At 38.7% G+C, this 16,324-nt stretch overlaps 1 protein-coding gene and 2 non-coding genes across 4 annotated transcripts in view; 1 reads left to right on the plus strand and 2 right to left on the minus strand.

The window, feature by feature from the left end:
• Positions 1-16,324, minus strand: part of ZFAND3 (zinc finger AN1-type containing 3) — a 320,114-nt gene that overhangs the window by 276,828 nt on the left and 26,962 nt on the right. The window lies entirely within an intron of this gene.
• LOC139031644 (U6 spliceosomal RNA) lies at positions 640-748 on the minus strand. Its single transcript, XR_011484149.1, has one exon. It is a non-coding gene; the product is annotated as a U6 spliceosomal RNA (small nuclear RNA).
• On the plus strand, positions 11,632-11,713 carry TRNAS-CGA (transfer RNA serine (anticodon CGA)). Its single transcript has one exon. It is a non-coding gene; the product is annotated as a tRNA-Ser (tRNA).

The raw sequence follows: 16,324 nt of genomic DNA on the forward strand, positions 1-16,324 counted from the left end.
GAAAGTTATCTGGTTAAGAACATAAAGGGAAATTGCCTATATAAGTGAACGCAAACAGAAATCATGTAGATAGATTCAAGCCTCAAAGCAAAAGTCCTATTTAATTTTTTATTTAAATTCAAAAACAGCTTTAAAGTTGTCACTAATCTTAATTAATCATGGTATGTTTCATCAGCCATATAAACTTGATAAAACCTTTACCCTTAAACGACCTTTTGGGAAAGAATAAATGTCTCTAAGTCCTCAATGATACAGAGAATGCCCTACACTCAAGCAGCTTAGTGTATGCTATCAACCCAATCCATCCCCCCATTTTGCACAAAAACAATTTAACCTGACAGACGTCAACAAATGGCCCAAAGGCCACTTGTCTGGAACTGTCTGGCTTGTCTTGCAGAATAGGTGGATGCCTAGCCTTAGAGTTAGCCAGTTTTTATCATCAAAGCCATGAGTAACCATTTGAAAATATGTTTGATAAATCAATTTGGTTAAACCAGATGGAAAATCTGTGAAAACTAAAGCTTTTCAACAATAACACCAAACAGATCACTGTTAAAAAGACAAACTATAACTTAAAGAATAAAATTTAACTCACAAAATTTTCTTATGTCATTCCCTTCTTGAGTGCATTTTTTTTTTTTAAATATGGAACACTTCACGAATTTGCATGTCATCCTTGCGCAGGGGCCATGGTAATCTTCTCTGTATCGTTCCAATTTTTTAGTATATGTGCTGCCGAAGCGAGCACTCTTGAAGTGCATTTTTAAAAAACAATACTGAGGCCAGATCCAGACTAAACAGGAAACAGTGCCATGTTTCAATTTTCCCATTTCTACCCACTGGTGGGGAAAGCAGTGCAGAGCAGAACACACGGAACATATTTTCTATTCCTACTACCAACAGGTCAAAATTTAAGCAAGCACTAAAAACAGTGAAATTTTAAAATAAAGCTCGTTACCCATACTTAATGCCTACTAAGAAGTATTTGTAAGTAAATTCTGGAATGTGAAAATCACACATAATACCTAGGCTCCATGGCCCTTATCCAACTCTCTCTTTAGTTATAGCCAGAGGAGCACGGGTTTTTATCTGCACCCAGACATATGTAGAATAAAAACCTAGCACTTTCACGACTTGTAAATGGAAATGGTGACAACAGTTTTAACCCCTGTAAGTCTTTCTTACTTTATCTGTGAAATACAGAATCACACCACACCAGAGGATTAACATAAGGATTAAATCAACTGAATGTGTAAAGATACTGGAGTAATGAACCACGCTAACACACATCCTACTCAAGCCTCTTGTCATGGAAGGCCTGTCCTTCACATCCCGACTTCTGCTATCTGAACTACATCCACTCTTCAGAGTCTTTTAAGTCATTCTGATGCCTGCCTTATCTTTAACACGACAATGGCGTTCCTAATCTTTAATATTCAAATGTATTTAATATCTAATAGCATTCATCATTCTATTTAATGAGACATTTGCTCTAGATTTTATTTAATATTTCAAAGGCATACAGTATAGATCTCAAGCAGAGAAAAAGCTCCAAGCTTTCATGGACTATCATCTCATCTTATGTTCACCTCAACACCTACTGGGGCTTTAATAGATACTAAGCAATATTCAGTAAATAAATGCCGTATAAATAAGTGACCAAATAAAGGCACACAAATCACAAGTTATTCTGGTCAGAAAAGGCAGCTGAGGTGGCTTTTGAGCACACAAGAAAATTTATGACACATGCTATAACTAAAATCTAGTCTACCTTTTTATAAGAAATGCTAAATGAGTATCCCCCTGAGCATTAAATACAAGTTACAAACAAGGAAAGACATAATGCAATCAATTCCTTACCCAAATGACACCTCTAACACTAGCCACTTCTACAAAGAGTATAAAATTTAACAGATATTCTCAGCTCAGAATTAGTATTTTTCTTTTCCCTAATTCATTGTATTTCTAAAGAGTCAGCCAGCAGGGGAAGAGGAAGTTCATTAACTAGTCAAATAATAAGGCTAACAAATTTTTAAACTGTGGAAAATCTAATTAAACTTCTGAATATTAATCACAAAAGTCACCAGTGCCCATGTATTTATAATATTTTATAATATTACTTTCACATCATATACATGGAAATAGTCCATAAAACTGTCACTACTTACCTCAAGTTCTTTTGGGATATAGAGGTACATTCCAATGTAAACACACATCCTTTTTGAAGCCAGAAAAATCAATATTAATCAAAAGTCAAATGACAGTGGAGAAAAGTTGCTACTTTCTGAAACATGACCCAAACTGACTGAAGTACAAGGCCAGTCTCATAATCCCAGCAGTGAAAGTTGTTCAGTTGTGTCCAACTCTTTGAGAAACCATGGACTATACAATAATCCCAGTAACCATTTACCAATTTAGTCTTCATCTGTTTATCCCAAAGCTTTTGGGACTCTCCCCAAAAGCAAACCTCATTTTTTAGTCTGTGACCGTAAGATTCATCAGAAAAGAGCTAGGGCCCTAGATTATGTATTTCTGAGATGCAGTTTAAGGAGCATCACAGTTTCTGTTGACAATTACAGACAGCACAGTTACAAATGATATGGAGAAGAATGTACAACAAGAGGATCAACAATAGGAAACACTGAAAGTTAAGTTCAAATTGCCAAGCACAGACTACTCAGATAAAACCTGCTCTAGGTAACAGTGAGTCAGGACTGTCTTTATTAAAAAGGGCTGAGACAGGGCCTCCCTGGTGGCTCAGTGGTAAAGAATCCGTCTGCCAATGCAGGAGACATCCCTGATCTGGGATGATCCCTCACGCCCCAGCGCAACTAAGCCCCAAACACCACAACTACGGAGCCCGTGTTCAAGAGCCCAGGAGCTGGAACCACAGAGCCCGCACGCTTGAGGATGCGTGCTACATAGCGGGAGAACCCACCACAGTGAGAAGCCCACACGCCACAGTGAGAGAAGTCTGCACAGCAACAAAGAACCGGCACAGCCAAAAAATAAACAGTAAAATATGCTCTTTAATTTTTAAAAAAGGACTGAGATAAACAAAATGTAACACTGTAATGTGATACAGTATTGTATCACATTACAATAATGTATACAAAATGTAACCCCCAAAATTTCTCTGTTTTGCTTAAAAAGTACTTCCACATATGTTATCATATTTGATCCCTAAAACAACCTTTCTGAAATGCAGGAAACATGCTTACTTTACAATGAAAAAAATTAAGATGTAGAGAGAGTTTGTCTTACAAAGCTACCAAGCAGAAGGGAAAAAATGTAAACTTGGGACTTTCTCACTCCAAAAGCATAACTCTTTGCATCACAACATGATGTCTTTCCAAAGCAAGGGCTAGAACATGGTATCGGAAATGTGGTTAACCTGCCTCCATAGACACAAAAATATTTTTCAGTAATAGATACATGAACAATTATATGCCAACACACTGGACAACTAGAAAAAATAAATTCTTAGAAACACACAACCTAACAAAAGGAGTTATGAAGATAGAAAAGGCTGAACAAACCAATACTGGTAAAAAAGACTGTTCAGTTCAGTTCAGTTGCTCAGTCGCATTCGACTCTTTGCGGACCCCATGGACTGCAGCATCAGTAATCAAAATCCTCCCAACAAACAAAAGTCCAGGCACAGATGGCTTCACTTGTGAATTCTACCAAACATTCTCAAAAGAATCAACATCAATCCTTCTCAAACTCTTCCAAAAAAACAGGAGTGGAGGGAATACTTTCAAACTCCTTTTATAAAGCCAGCGTCACCTGATAACAAAACCAGGCAAGGAAAATACAAGAGAACTATAAACCAATATCCCTAATGACCATAGATGCAAAAATTCTTAAAAAAGAAAATAGCAAATCAAATTCAACACTATTATTAAAAAGATCATACACCACAATTAAGTGGGATTTAGTCCAAGGATGCAAGGATGTTTCAATATCCACTCATCAATCAGCGTGACACAAAACAACAAAATGAAGGATAAAAACCATAGGATCATATCAATAGATGCAGAAAACCAACTCAAAATGGATTAACAACTGCCAACACAGAACTTGAAACCATGTAACTCCAAGAAGAAAACACAGGGGGTAAGCTCTACGACATCAGCTTTGACAATGATGTGTTGGATTTGACACCAAAAGCAAAACATTAAATAAGTAGGACATAAATTTTAAAAAATCTGCACAAAGAAATCAATAGATGGCATTGGAGAAGGAAATGGCAGCCCACTCCAGTATTCTTGCCTGGGGCAGAGCCTGTGGGCTGCCGTCTATGGGGTCGCACAGAGTCGGACACGACTGAAGCAACTTAGCAGCAGCAGCTATCTCCTGAGACCTCATAAAGCAAAGTGAAACTTTGCTCTCCATTGTATCCTTTCACTATATCAAGAGAGCTATAATGACCCCCATTTAGTTCTTTAGTCTTCTTGGCTAAGTATTATAATCCCTAAAACTGGCCCGTCTCAATGCCTTAAGAGAAAACTGTAGTAAACAATAATTAGATTCTTTTCAATGCATGGATGGGAAACATTTTTGCTATTAAAGGTCAGTGGCCATCAAGAAAAAAAAAAGTTAACCAATAATGGCATAACAAAAATGTGACTTAATTTATCTCTTGGAAATTTTATGAGGGAAATATGAAAACATGATTACTTTTTAAGTGAAAAGCAAGGTATTTAACCTCAACTTAATAAACACAATAAATACAAAGAATAAAAAAAAAATCAATAGATGGAGAAGGCAACCTACAAATGGGAGAAAACATTTACAAATCATGTATCTAATAAGGGTTAATATCTAAAACATATAAAGAACATGTAACAGCAAAAAAGCAAACAATCCAACTAAAAAATGAGCTGAGTAACAGAGTACATTTTTCCAGAGAAGATGTATAAACAGACAACAGGTATAAGAAGCTGTTGGTATCAGAGAGGATCACCAAAAACTTGGAAGAAAGAATTAATAAGCATTCACATCACAATCAAGCAAGATCCCAAATGCCTCACCAAAGAACTATTGTATCTCTCTTGTGAATCCCGAACTTCTAACAGCTTGCCTTCTAAACTGCTCTTATTACTAATTTATTGGTTTTAGCTTTTTTAGACCAAAACACATAGAACTGCAGAAGCTCCAGATCAGCACAAACCACCATAACTGATACAATTTTAAGCCAGCCCAGTCCTCACAAGTGAAAAGGAGAAATAAGAAATAAAATTTTTTGTAATTTAAACAATCTATGAAGTCTCATTATTAATATTAGCAATACCTATATTTTATACATGAGAACACAGACACTGCCCAAGATCAGTCAGGACTGCAACAGAAAAGTTGATTCCAGAATCCTCTCTTACCTACTATATTCAGTTCAGCTCAGTTCAGTCGTGTCCAACTCTTTGCGACCCCATGAATCGCAGCACGCCAGGCCTCCCTGTCCATCACCAACTCCCGGAGTTTACTCAAACTCATGTCCATCGAGTCAGTGTTGCCATCCAGCCATCTCATCCTCTGTCGTCCCCTTCTCCTCCTGCCCCCAACCCCTCCCAGCATCAGGGTCTTTTCCAACGAGTCAACTCTTCCCATCAGGTGGCCAAAGTATTGGGAGTTTCAGCTTCAGCATCAGTCCTTCCAATGAACACCCAGGACTGATCTCCTTGAGGATGGACTGGTTGGATCTCCTTGCAGTCCAAGGGACTCTCAAGAGTCTTCTCCAACACCATAGTTCAAAAGCATAAATTTTTCGGCGCTCAGCTTTCTTCACAGTCCAACTCTCAAGTCCATACATGACCACTGGAAAAACCATAGCCTTGACCAGACGGACCTCTGTTGGCAAAGTAATGTCTCTGCTTTTTAATATGCTATCTAGGTTGGTCATAACTTTCCTTCCAAGGAGTAAGCGTCTGGAGTAAGCGTCTTTTAATTTCATGGTTGGTACAAAAGTAACTGAGGTTTTGAATTGCTGAACTTTTCTGTTTGATACTGGAATACATTCTTAAATATGGTTATGTTATACATCATTTTAAAGAGCATTTCTTGTTTTATTTTTTGTTATTGACTTATTACTTGTTGTTCATATTTATTTTAGTCTATGGAAACGATGTTAGACAAAAAGCAAATTCCAGCAGTTTTTTTTTTTAATTCAAGTTCCAAATGGGTCATAAAGCAGCACAAAGAACTCACAACAAAAACACGTTTGGCCCAGGAACTGCTAACGAAGGTACAGTACAGTGGTGATTCAAGTTCTGCCAAGGAGACGAGAGCCTTGAAGATGAGGAGTGTAGTGGCCGGCCATTAGAAGCTTGCCATGACTGACTGAGAGCAACTGTCGAAGCTGACCCTCTTAAAACTACATGAGAAGTTGCTGAAGAACTCAACATCCACTATTCTACAGTCATTCGGCATGTGAAGCAAGTTGGAAAGATGAAAAAGCTCAATAAGTGGGTGCCTCATGAGCTCACCAAAAATCAAAAAATCACCATTCCTAAAGTGTCGTCTTCTCTTATTCTACACAACAATAATGAACCACTTCTTGATCGGATTGTGATGTATGATAAAAAGTTGATTTTATACAACTAGCAACAACCAGTTCAGTGGTTGGACTGAGCAGCAGCTCCAAAGCACTTCCCAAAGCCAGACTTCCACCAAAAAAAGGTCATGGTCACTGTTTAGTGGCCTGCTGCCAGTCTGATACACTGCAGCTTTCTGAATCCTGACTAAACCATTACATCTGAGAAGCAGGCTCAGCAAATCGAAGAGATACCCCAAAAACTACAACACCTGTAGTCAGCATTGGTCAACAGAATGGGCCCAATTCTTCTCCACGACAATGCTCGATTACACACCATACAAGCAACACTTCATAAGTTGCAAGGATTGGGCTACCAAGTTCTGCCTCATCTACCACATTCACATGACCAACAGACTACCACTTCTTTAAGCATTTCAACAACTTTTGTAGGGAAAACTTCCACAACCAACAGGAGGCAGAAAATGCTTTCCAAGAGTTCAATGAATCTCAAAGGATGGATTTTTATGCTACAGGAATAAACAAACTTATTTCTCATTGGCAAAAATGTGTTGATTGCAATGATTCTTATTTTGATGAATAAAGGTGTGTTTGAGCCTAGTCATAATGATTTAAAATTCACGGTCCAAAACCACAATTATGTTTGCACCAACCTAATATAATCATGACCTAATATGTCCCTCCACTATATTTTTAAATTAAATATATGTGCTTTTTACCTGAACTTATGTCTCCCTAAAGATGACACATTCAGAAAAATATTTTGTGTGTTGATTTCTCCCCGTCTGGTGGACTTATAGTGGGGTTAGGCCACCATAGATGGCAAAGCAAGATAAACGCCTTATTTTTGTGTGTTTGAATTTTCTATCCTGAACATACATTACTTTTGTAATCAAAAATACAATAGATGTTATGTGTTTTTCCCCCTCAATAATTTATTTTGGCAGGAATTTTTATGCAATCTACTTACTTACCCAAGTTTCTAACAAAATAGTTTAAGAGTCTTAGAGGTTTTAGTATTTTCTTCCTACTTCTTGTATATATGACACTGCTCACAAGCAAAAACCTGGAAACAGACTTGTAAAATGTACTGTTTAAGCAGATTTTATATACCATAAGTTCCCCTTCTAGAGTACAAAACAGATGTTTGGAACTCAGAGAACTTCTCGCTTTCCCTTAAAAGCAAACTTGTAAGTATGGTTAAAGCTCCTAGATTATCCCAGAAAGATTTAACCATATTATTACTGAATTCTAGTGACAGGATTGCTGGCCTAGGTATCAAAATCCAGGGTAGCAAGAAACAGAAGTTTTTAAAACTTCAGCGTTGTTGCGGCTCGGGACACCTCTCAGCACGTTTGTAAGCCGCAGCGCGCCTCGTTCCCCTCGGACTGCCCTCCAGTTTGTGCCCCGCCCCCGCCCTCACGTGACCCCTGAGCCCGCCTATCACGGAACTCCACCACCAGCGCGGTCTCCCATGATGCAATCTTGCCCAGGCCTCTCTTCACACCCGTCTTACCAATGTAAGCGTCACTTTTAGGTGCTAAAATTTAGAGTGATATGAATGAACCAACTCACACTAAATCCCTTAATTCTAAGCTGGAGCATTTCTGATCATATAAAATGAAGTGAAATATTCAGACCACATCAAAACAGACATCATGACCTAGAAGTGCACCAGTCACAATCAACTTCTCACAACTCTTTTACTCTTTTTTTCCCTAAGCCCACCAGGGTTTGAAAAGAACCAAACCATCAAAGATATCTACAGTGGAGAATAGATTAAAAGCAGAGAAAGGACACCCTCTGAGAAACTTAGAAGTTTAGAAATATAGTACACAAAGAACATGTGAAACTAAAGAACTATGGTTTAGTTTAAATTAACACCAAATGTTAAGGGAGTACAAAAATTATGTCTTTAGAGACAGTATACCTGCAGTTGACACTGGGACAATATGGGGTCAGGGGCACGAACTCTTCACGCCATCAAAAATCTATATGTAACTTACGTCAGTCATCTGTATCTGCAGATTCAATCAACCAGAGTTTATGTAATACTGCAGTATTTACTACTGAAAAAAAAAATCCACATATAAACAGACCTGAGCAATTCAAACCCATGTTGTTCATGGATCAACTGTATACAACAAGTAGGAGGCAGAAAGACATTCCAGGAAGAGAGAAAATAAGAAGGCAAGAAGTTTGGAAAGCAAGATAGGTTCGTGACGTAATAAAGATACCACACTGGGTTAAAAAAGGAAAGGAGTGTGGTTTTGATCTGGAGGTATATGGGACCAATCTGAAAAAAACATATCAAGCAAACAATATAGTACAGTACAGAACTGAACAGACCAAAAACTGGACCAAAACAAATCCTTTGTTTTGCAGAGTGTCCTATATACTGTAGGATGTTTAACAGTATTCTTGGCCTCTACCCACTTGATGTCATTAGCACCTCTTCTCCACTAAGTGATAACAACTAAAAATACCTCCAGACACTGTCACATGTCCTCCAGGGGACAAATTCAACCTCCCCACCACCCATGAAGAACCACTTGCCTAGTCTAAGCCCTTTTATGAGATAAGGAAACTGAGTCTCAGCGAAGTCACATAACTTGTTAAGGTCACACAGACTGATTCTGGTTTTGTCAACAGCTAGAAGATAAGTCAAACGGCATGTTAAATTGGGCTTGCGATCTTCTTAAGTAATGCTTAGAAAGATTTCTAATGATTCTTTACAAATTATCACAAAATTATTTTTGATGCCTAAATTGGATATTTTACATGTAACACATACTATATATGCTATAATCTTTTCTCCTATTGCTGTAATGCTTTAAAGAATTCATGTTTAACCAACAAGTCCCAAACAAAGCAAAAAACATATTAAGCTACAAAAGGAACCAACGCAGGAACTGGGCAGCTACAGTAACACATTACCTGGTCAGATCCCCGAGCACCTGAGGAGTCTCAGAAGCCAATTTTCCCGAACAGCTGAAAACCTATCCTTGTAAGTACCAAGCTGTGGTTCCCCATCCCCCCAGTTTTAACTCTCTTGGACAGTTATCTTTATTTTATATACTGCCTTGCCCTCTGAAGCAAAAAATATAAAAATACCAAACAAAATTTTAACTCTACTTTAAGATTCAGGGTCATTATGAAATTTCAATCATAATTATACTACAACACTGAGATCAGAGATTGTAATAAGTAAGGAACAATTAGTTTTATGTGGCTTAAGCAAAGTGTATGTGGATAAAATTAGGTGGTTAGGTAAAACAGTATGGTCTGAAGTCAGACTACAGAGTTTCTGAATTTCATCTCAAAGAGTAAGCATTCATCCTGTTCTTTTGGTGCGTAAATGACATTAACAGGCCTGTTTTCCAAAGATCATAAATTAATGGAATGAGAGAAAGACCAGAACCCAGTAAGAAGTTCCATTTAAACACAACAGGCCAAACAGGAGGCTGAAGCTGCCTGACCTACGGTGGCAGTGATGCAAAGAGGGAGAGAAAAATATAAGATATAGGTAGATCAGTTTGGTGAATAATGGAGGTATAAAGGTCAAAGATGACTCTGGCTTCCGGCTATGTAGATATAACCAAGACTGGGAAAATAGTAAAAGAACCTCATTTCCAAGGAAAAAGATAACTAGTAAGATTTGGGTTTTAAAGTCTACCCTCATGAACTCGGTAACCTAGGTTTTATTTAAGCAAGTTAAATCTCTACTAAATTTCACTTTCAGTGAGAAGGGAAAAAATCCACTTTATTTGTGAAGATTGAGTAACACAGTAATAGCACTTTGGAAAGAACCACTCTAAGAAATGACTTTTCCTCTTTTTCTTAAATTCCTGGCAAAACTACCCCTAAGTACAATCTTCACTGGGTACCTTTATTTCCCTATCAAAAACCTTCCCAATCACCCTAAAATAATTCACATTCAGGCCACCAATGGCTTCTTCCTGGACATTTCGGTTCCACTATGATGGCTGTTTTATTTCAGCACCGTGTTTCACCTCTGCCGTGACATTCTTTATAGAATCTGTTTTTTTCAGGAAAATTACAAGGACATTAATTCTTAAAGTTTCTTTTCCATTAACACATTTTTCATCTCTTTGTGTTTCTTCTACTCTATCTTATCTATTTCCTAGTACCCCAATCCTACTTCAGATCTGTACTACATACTTCAATAGCCTAAAAGTCTCCAACTTTTTCTAAAAAGTTTTTAAAAAATCACCCCACTACCACCATCACCCCACGGCTCCCCGCCCAAAATCGTCCTGGCTGTGAAGTTCTGACTCTTCTGGACAAAAGGGAGAAGTTAACATGTGTTTCTCTTTGTGTTAAACCTCAAGAGCGAAAAGGGGAGAAAGCTGAAACATCATACACTCTCCCTTTCAAAAGAACTTCCAAAACTGACTCAGACTCTGTAAAGAAAATTAGAAGTTTTACAAAGAATAAGAACGGATAGGTAGGAAAAAGGAGAAGAACAGATGACTGTAACACACAACCTGCCAGAGTTCGTTATGTGTTTCAATGGACATGTTTCACAGCCTGCATTTGCCATCCCGTCCTTCAAGAGTAACCGCCCTCCAGAAAAATTCCTGTTTAGATGAGGGATGGATATCAGACACCCCAGATGGGAAATGGGAATTAGACAATATTCATATGTTGTCAAAGGTGAATCAATTACATAATCCCTCTAAGAACTTATTAAAGTTCTCAAAGTGTGGTCCCCAGAGGAACATCAGCATGCACATCACCAGGGAATCTGTCAGAAATGCAAATTATTCCTCTGCATTTCAACAAGTCTTTCATGCAACTGATACACCTGATCCTCAGCACCTCCTTGAATCCAGGTTTATGAGGTACACAATGGCGCTTGCTCTTCGATTAATGTAGAGATTTCCCTGTATTCTTGAATATCTACAACAGTGCCTGACACAGACTGTCTGATTCAATAAACGTTTACTGAATGAACTGAGTGAATGGCCTTAAAATAAACTTATCCCTTACTAAAGTCGTGTTAATGGAATTGTTTCTTATAACCAAAGTAATCTTAATTAGGCAACGTGGAGAGAGCTGTGATGGTCAAGTGGTTAAGGCCTTGGACTCGAAACCCCATGGGGTCTCCCCAGGCAGGTTCAAATCCTGCTCACAGCACCTCTCAGTGCTTTCCTGTTCAAGTCACAGACGAGCGGGCTTTCCTGGTGGCTCAGACGGCAAAGAGTCCGCCTGCAATGCGGGAGACCAGGGTTCAACCCCTGGGTCGGGAAGATCCCCCGGAGGAGGACATGGCAACATACTTCAGTATTCTTGCCTGGAGAATCCCCATGGACAGTCCATGGGCTGCAAAGAGTCAGATACGACTGAGCAACAAAGCACAGCACAGCACCTGAATAATTAAACACTATTTATTCACTGATATGTTTTAAGATTTCTGTCAAACTTTGGAGTTGTTTTATTTAAAGATCTACTTCTACAGGAAAACATGGTGTTGAAGAACCTCACTTGTCAGAAGTAGATCTAAGTTACGAAAGTTCCATACAAAATAGAAATTTAAAGGAAGAAGTCGATAGCTTTCTCCTCAACAGTCCTTATTAGCCCCATCTATAACTGTCTTCAGCTTCATATAATACAAAACCACCAGCATTAATTTAGGCAGCAAACATATCCCTCCCCTGTTTTTTCAAACAATCTTCATTGGCACCCTCTCCAGTTTAAAAGTTCCACAGTGAGTTCAAGTTATGACAACTCAAGCAGTTCTATTTCTGCATTTCCTAATTAAAAACTTACCAGAAAAAGGATTTCCAACCAAAGCCAGAAAGAGGTTAGCAGAGAGTAATTCATGATAAGGCTACAGAAACAAAGGGAACACTCCACAGAGGCAAACTACCCAGCTTCCCCATTCAGTGCTGCAACTTCAGAAATCTAATGATCCTTCATTTACTCAAAAAAATGAAAATGATAGTAAAATTCCCTAGTGTTGACAGCAGGTGATTTTTAACTTCACTGCTGCCTGACAGGCAGGCACCTACAGGCTTTACCTGGCCTCAATCTGTCCAGTTTGGAACTGCCAATTAGTAGCTTCTCAAAAGCAAATCTCAATGTAAGCCATTAAAAAAAAGTGCTTTTCAAAGTGTCAAATACAATGGGTAAGTCAAACTCAGCAGGTTAGAACAAAATAAAACCTGGGTGCCCAATCCAGGCTGTAATTGTCAGAGCCAAGGGACAAAGGATATCACTCCAGTGCAAAAAAAGGATCAAATTCTCAAAACAGCTATGATACACACACTCCTCCTCTTAAATACAAACACTCTTAAATACTGCAGCAGTCGAACAGGTGTCTTCACTCGTAAGCTTACCCTTTCTCAACTGAGGCTCCGCAAGACAGAATTAAGCACTAATGTCCCAAGGCACAGGATGGCACACCTTTTCTGTAAACACTTTAGGCTTTTCAGACCACACGGTCTCTGTCACAACTACTCGATTCTGCTACTGGAGCCTTAAAGCAGCTGTCAGCAGTTAAGTAAATGAACGAGGGTGACTGTTCCAATGAAACTATTTATGGACACTGAAATTTGAATTTCATATAATATTCACAGAAATACTATTCTCTTTGCAATAAGCATAAAATATAAAATGATTCTTATAAAATATTTTAGTTCTTTGGCTAAATGTAGCTCTGAGCAGCAGTTTGTCAACCTATTCCCCAAACCATCCTTTGTATATAATAGATTAACTTCTCTCTTATGCATGCAGAATGGTACTAATTACACACCATACTACAGAGAATTGGAAAAATGCCACTCAAATCATTTTTTGTGTGTCTACAGTGCTCTGATTATGCAATACAATAATACTCTGTCTAGTATGAAACTGATGAGATTTTGTTAGCAGTTGTTAACGTGGACAAATAACTTTAAGAAGAGTAACTTTTAAATTGTGCAAAGTCTCAAAATATAAGAACTATAAACAGGAACTTTCATATCCAGTATATGAAGTCACTCAGTCATGTCCAACTCTTTGCAATCATGGACTGTAGCCTGCCAGGCTCCTCCATTCATGGGATTTTCCAGGCAAGACTACCGGAGTAGGTTGCCATTTCCTGCTCCAGGGGATCTTTCCAACTCAGGGATTGAACCCAGGTCTACCCACATTGTAGGCAGACATTTTACCAGTCTGAGCCACCAAGGAAGATCCATATTGCATCGGACAATATAAATCAAACTACTGCAAATTAAATCTATGGTTAGTAGGGACTTCCTTGGAGGTCCAGTGGTTAAGATTCCACACTTCCATTGCAGGGGTCAAAGGCTCGAACCCTAGTCAGGGAACTAAGATTCCATATGCTGCCCAGCAGAGCCAGAAAGAAAAAAAAAGAAATATCTGATTAATATATTGCCAGAAATAGGAAAGCCCAGAATTCAATTATCATCTTTCAATCTATTTTGTATCTTCAGATATTCTGTTTCTTCGGGAAGCAGAATCTACCTGAATAAAAATCACAAGCAAAAATTACAGGATTGTCTCAGACACTTATATAACTAGACTTGAGTTCTAGCTCCACGTCTTTCTAGAGGAGTGAGCTTGAGAAAGTTCCAGACTCCTTTTACTCATCTGTTAAGGAGAGGAAATATTTGTAACCCTCCAAGAGTCAAATGTATATAACCACACTTAAGCGAAGAGTCTTGTGTACTATACAGTGCTATAGAAATATCAGTTGCCATTATTAGGTGCTCAATGGCTTTCTTTATATTATCACTTTCCACTTTTTTTTTAAACCACCCTCCAGTGTTAGTTTTGGCCAAGCCTCAGGTTTAGAGGAATACTGTGCATCTAGTGATACACTTCATTCAACACATTATAAATTTTAGCAAGTAAGAGGCTCTGTAAGGGCAATCAAGATGACTGAGATGGTCTCAGCACTCAGTTTAGAATAAACTCAAACACGTAGACATGGTCAGTCAGTGCTGTAAGAGGAACAAGTGAAAACCAACATGAATACTGTAAGATAAGAAAAAGTTTCACGGGTATGTAATAAGGGCCCAGGTAGGTGACGGGAGAGAGATTGTAACAAGGGAACTGCAAAAGCACATACAAAGGTAAGAGAACACTCCACACACCCCAGAATGCAGGACAGTTCAAATTCTAAAATTCCAAAAGGGCAGTTTCATTTTTAAAATCTAATCGGAAGACAAAAATCCTCCCATTAAATCTCTGAAAAGCAAGTATCCTGAAGAATAACCAAGGGGCTCATTTTAAGCTAAAGGGTTGGGAAAATTATGAACGATGCTAGCTAGCTTCCACCCACTTCATCGTCATTTCCCAAAGCACTTTACAAACAAGATCTAAGAGGCCATATGCATGGGCACTGAGCTACAGGGGACGCGCGTCTCATCTGGCCAATCTCTGCGGACGTGGAGACCGGCACACCTGGCTCTCCTGATGACACGCGCACACTTGTGTAAGTCACTGCAACAGTGTCCCACTCTCTGTGACCCCATGGACTGCAGCCTGCCAGGCTCCTCTGTCCATGGGATTCTCCAGGCAAGAATACTGAAGTGGGTTGCCATTTCCTTCTCCAGGAGATCTTCCCAACCCAGGGATCAAACCCACATCTCTTATGTCTTCTGCATTCACAGGCAGGTTGTCACTACATTACTTCACCACCTGGGAAGCCCCCTTGATGACACATTCAGTGTACCAATCTGCTTCAAAAACCATCTTAAACTCTGCAAGCTACCAGAGTTCTCAGTAAGAAAAAGCAATAAAGCAAGTTAATTCTTCAGAGTTATGTATGCTTCCTTGAGAGGAGTGGGGAGTAGGAGACCTTACCTTCTTCCTCGAGAGTTCATTTTCTTACTTACATCATTAAAAACCTTTCCTGTAAACAAATTTTATTCATGTTTTCTTCTCCTTTATCAAAAACAACAAAACAAATTTACCTTAGAACTGTGCCTGAGCATGGTAAATTTTAACCCTCTTAGAAGACTAATGAGTGGTAAGAACGATATTCTGTAATTGCCACCTCTCCCTCTCAAGACTGCCACGAGTCAGTCACACCGCCACTGGAAGATTAAAGATGGCCCCAGCTCTCTGCTAAGGACTCTGCTGAGAAGTCCATTCCCCGTCCCACTCCCGTGAACCTGGGCAGGCTCTGTAACTGCTTTGACCATTACAGAGGTAATAGAAGTGATGCTACTCCCCTTTCCAAGCTGAGCCTGTCAACTCTTAGAAATAATCATAAATTGTTTTTTAAGGCCCTAAGTTTTGGAGTAATTTGCTAAGATAACTGGGGCTTTCACCACACTGCATCCAAAATACTGCTTCACTTATAAAAGGAAATAAAAATTCAGGAGTTACAACTTATCAGACAGGTTTGTAACAGAATATCCTATCAACTCTCAGAGCATAAAAAAGACAACCAAAGTGCTCTAATTCCTCCTAAGAAACCAGAATGACCTAATGTCAGTCAAGTTCCTTGGAAAGGTTATAAAAATCAAACTCCATGAGTATACCCAAGTGATGCATTGATTCTTTACACCAGAGAAAACCCTCTGGTCTGGAATGTTATGATACCAAGAAGTTATCTCCCGAAAGTAGTATTTAGAAAGGAGGTGGGTAACAGACAATTTTCACTTTATGCTATATACAATTCTGAATTGCTTCAAATAAGCAGGTAATACTTTTAAATATTTAAAAAGATATTTCCTTTGAGGAAACCAAACCACTGCAGCCCTAACAACTTTTAAATGCCTTTTTGTTGCACTA

This window comes from Odocoileus virginianus, chromosome 27, assembly GCF_023699985.2.
Source record: "Odocoileus virginianus isolate 20LAN1187 ecotype Illinois chromosome 27, Ovbor_1.2, whole genome shotgun sequence".
NCBI lineage: Eukaryota > Metazoa > Chordata > Mammalia > Artiodactyla > Cervidae > Odocoileus > Odocoileus virginianus.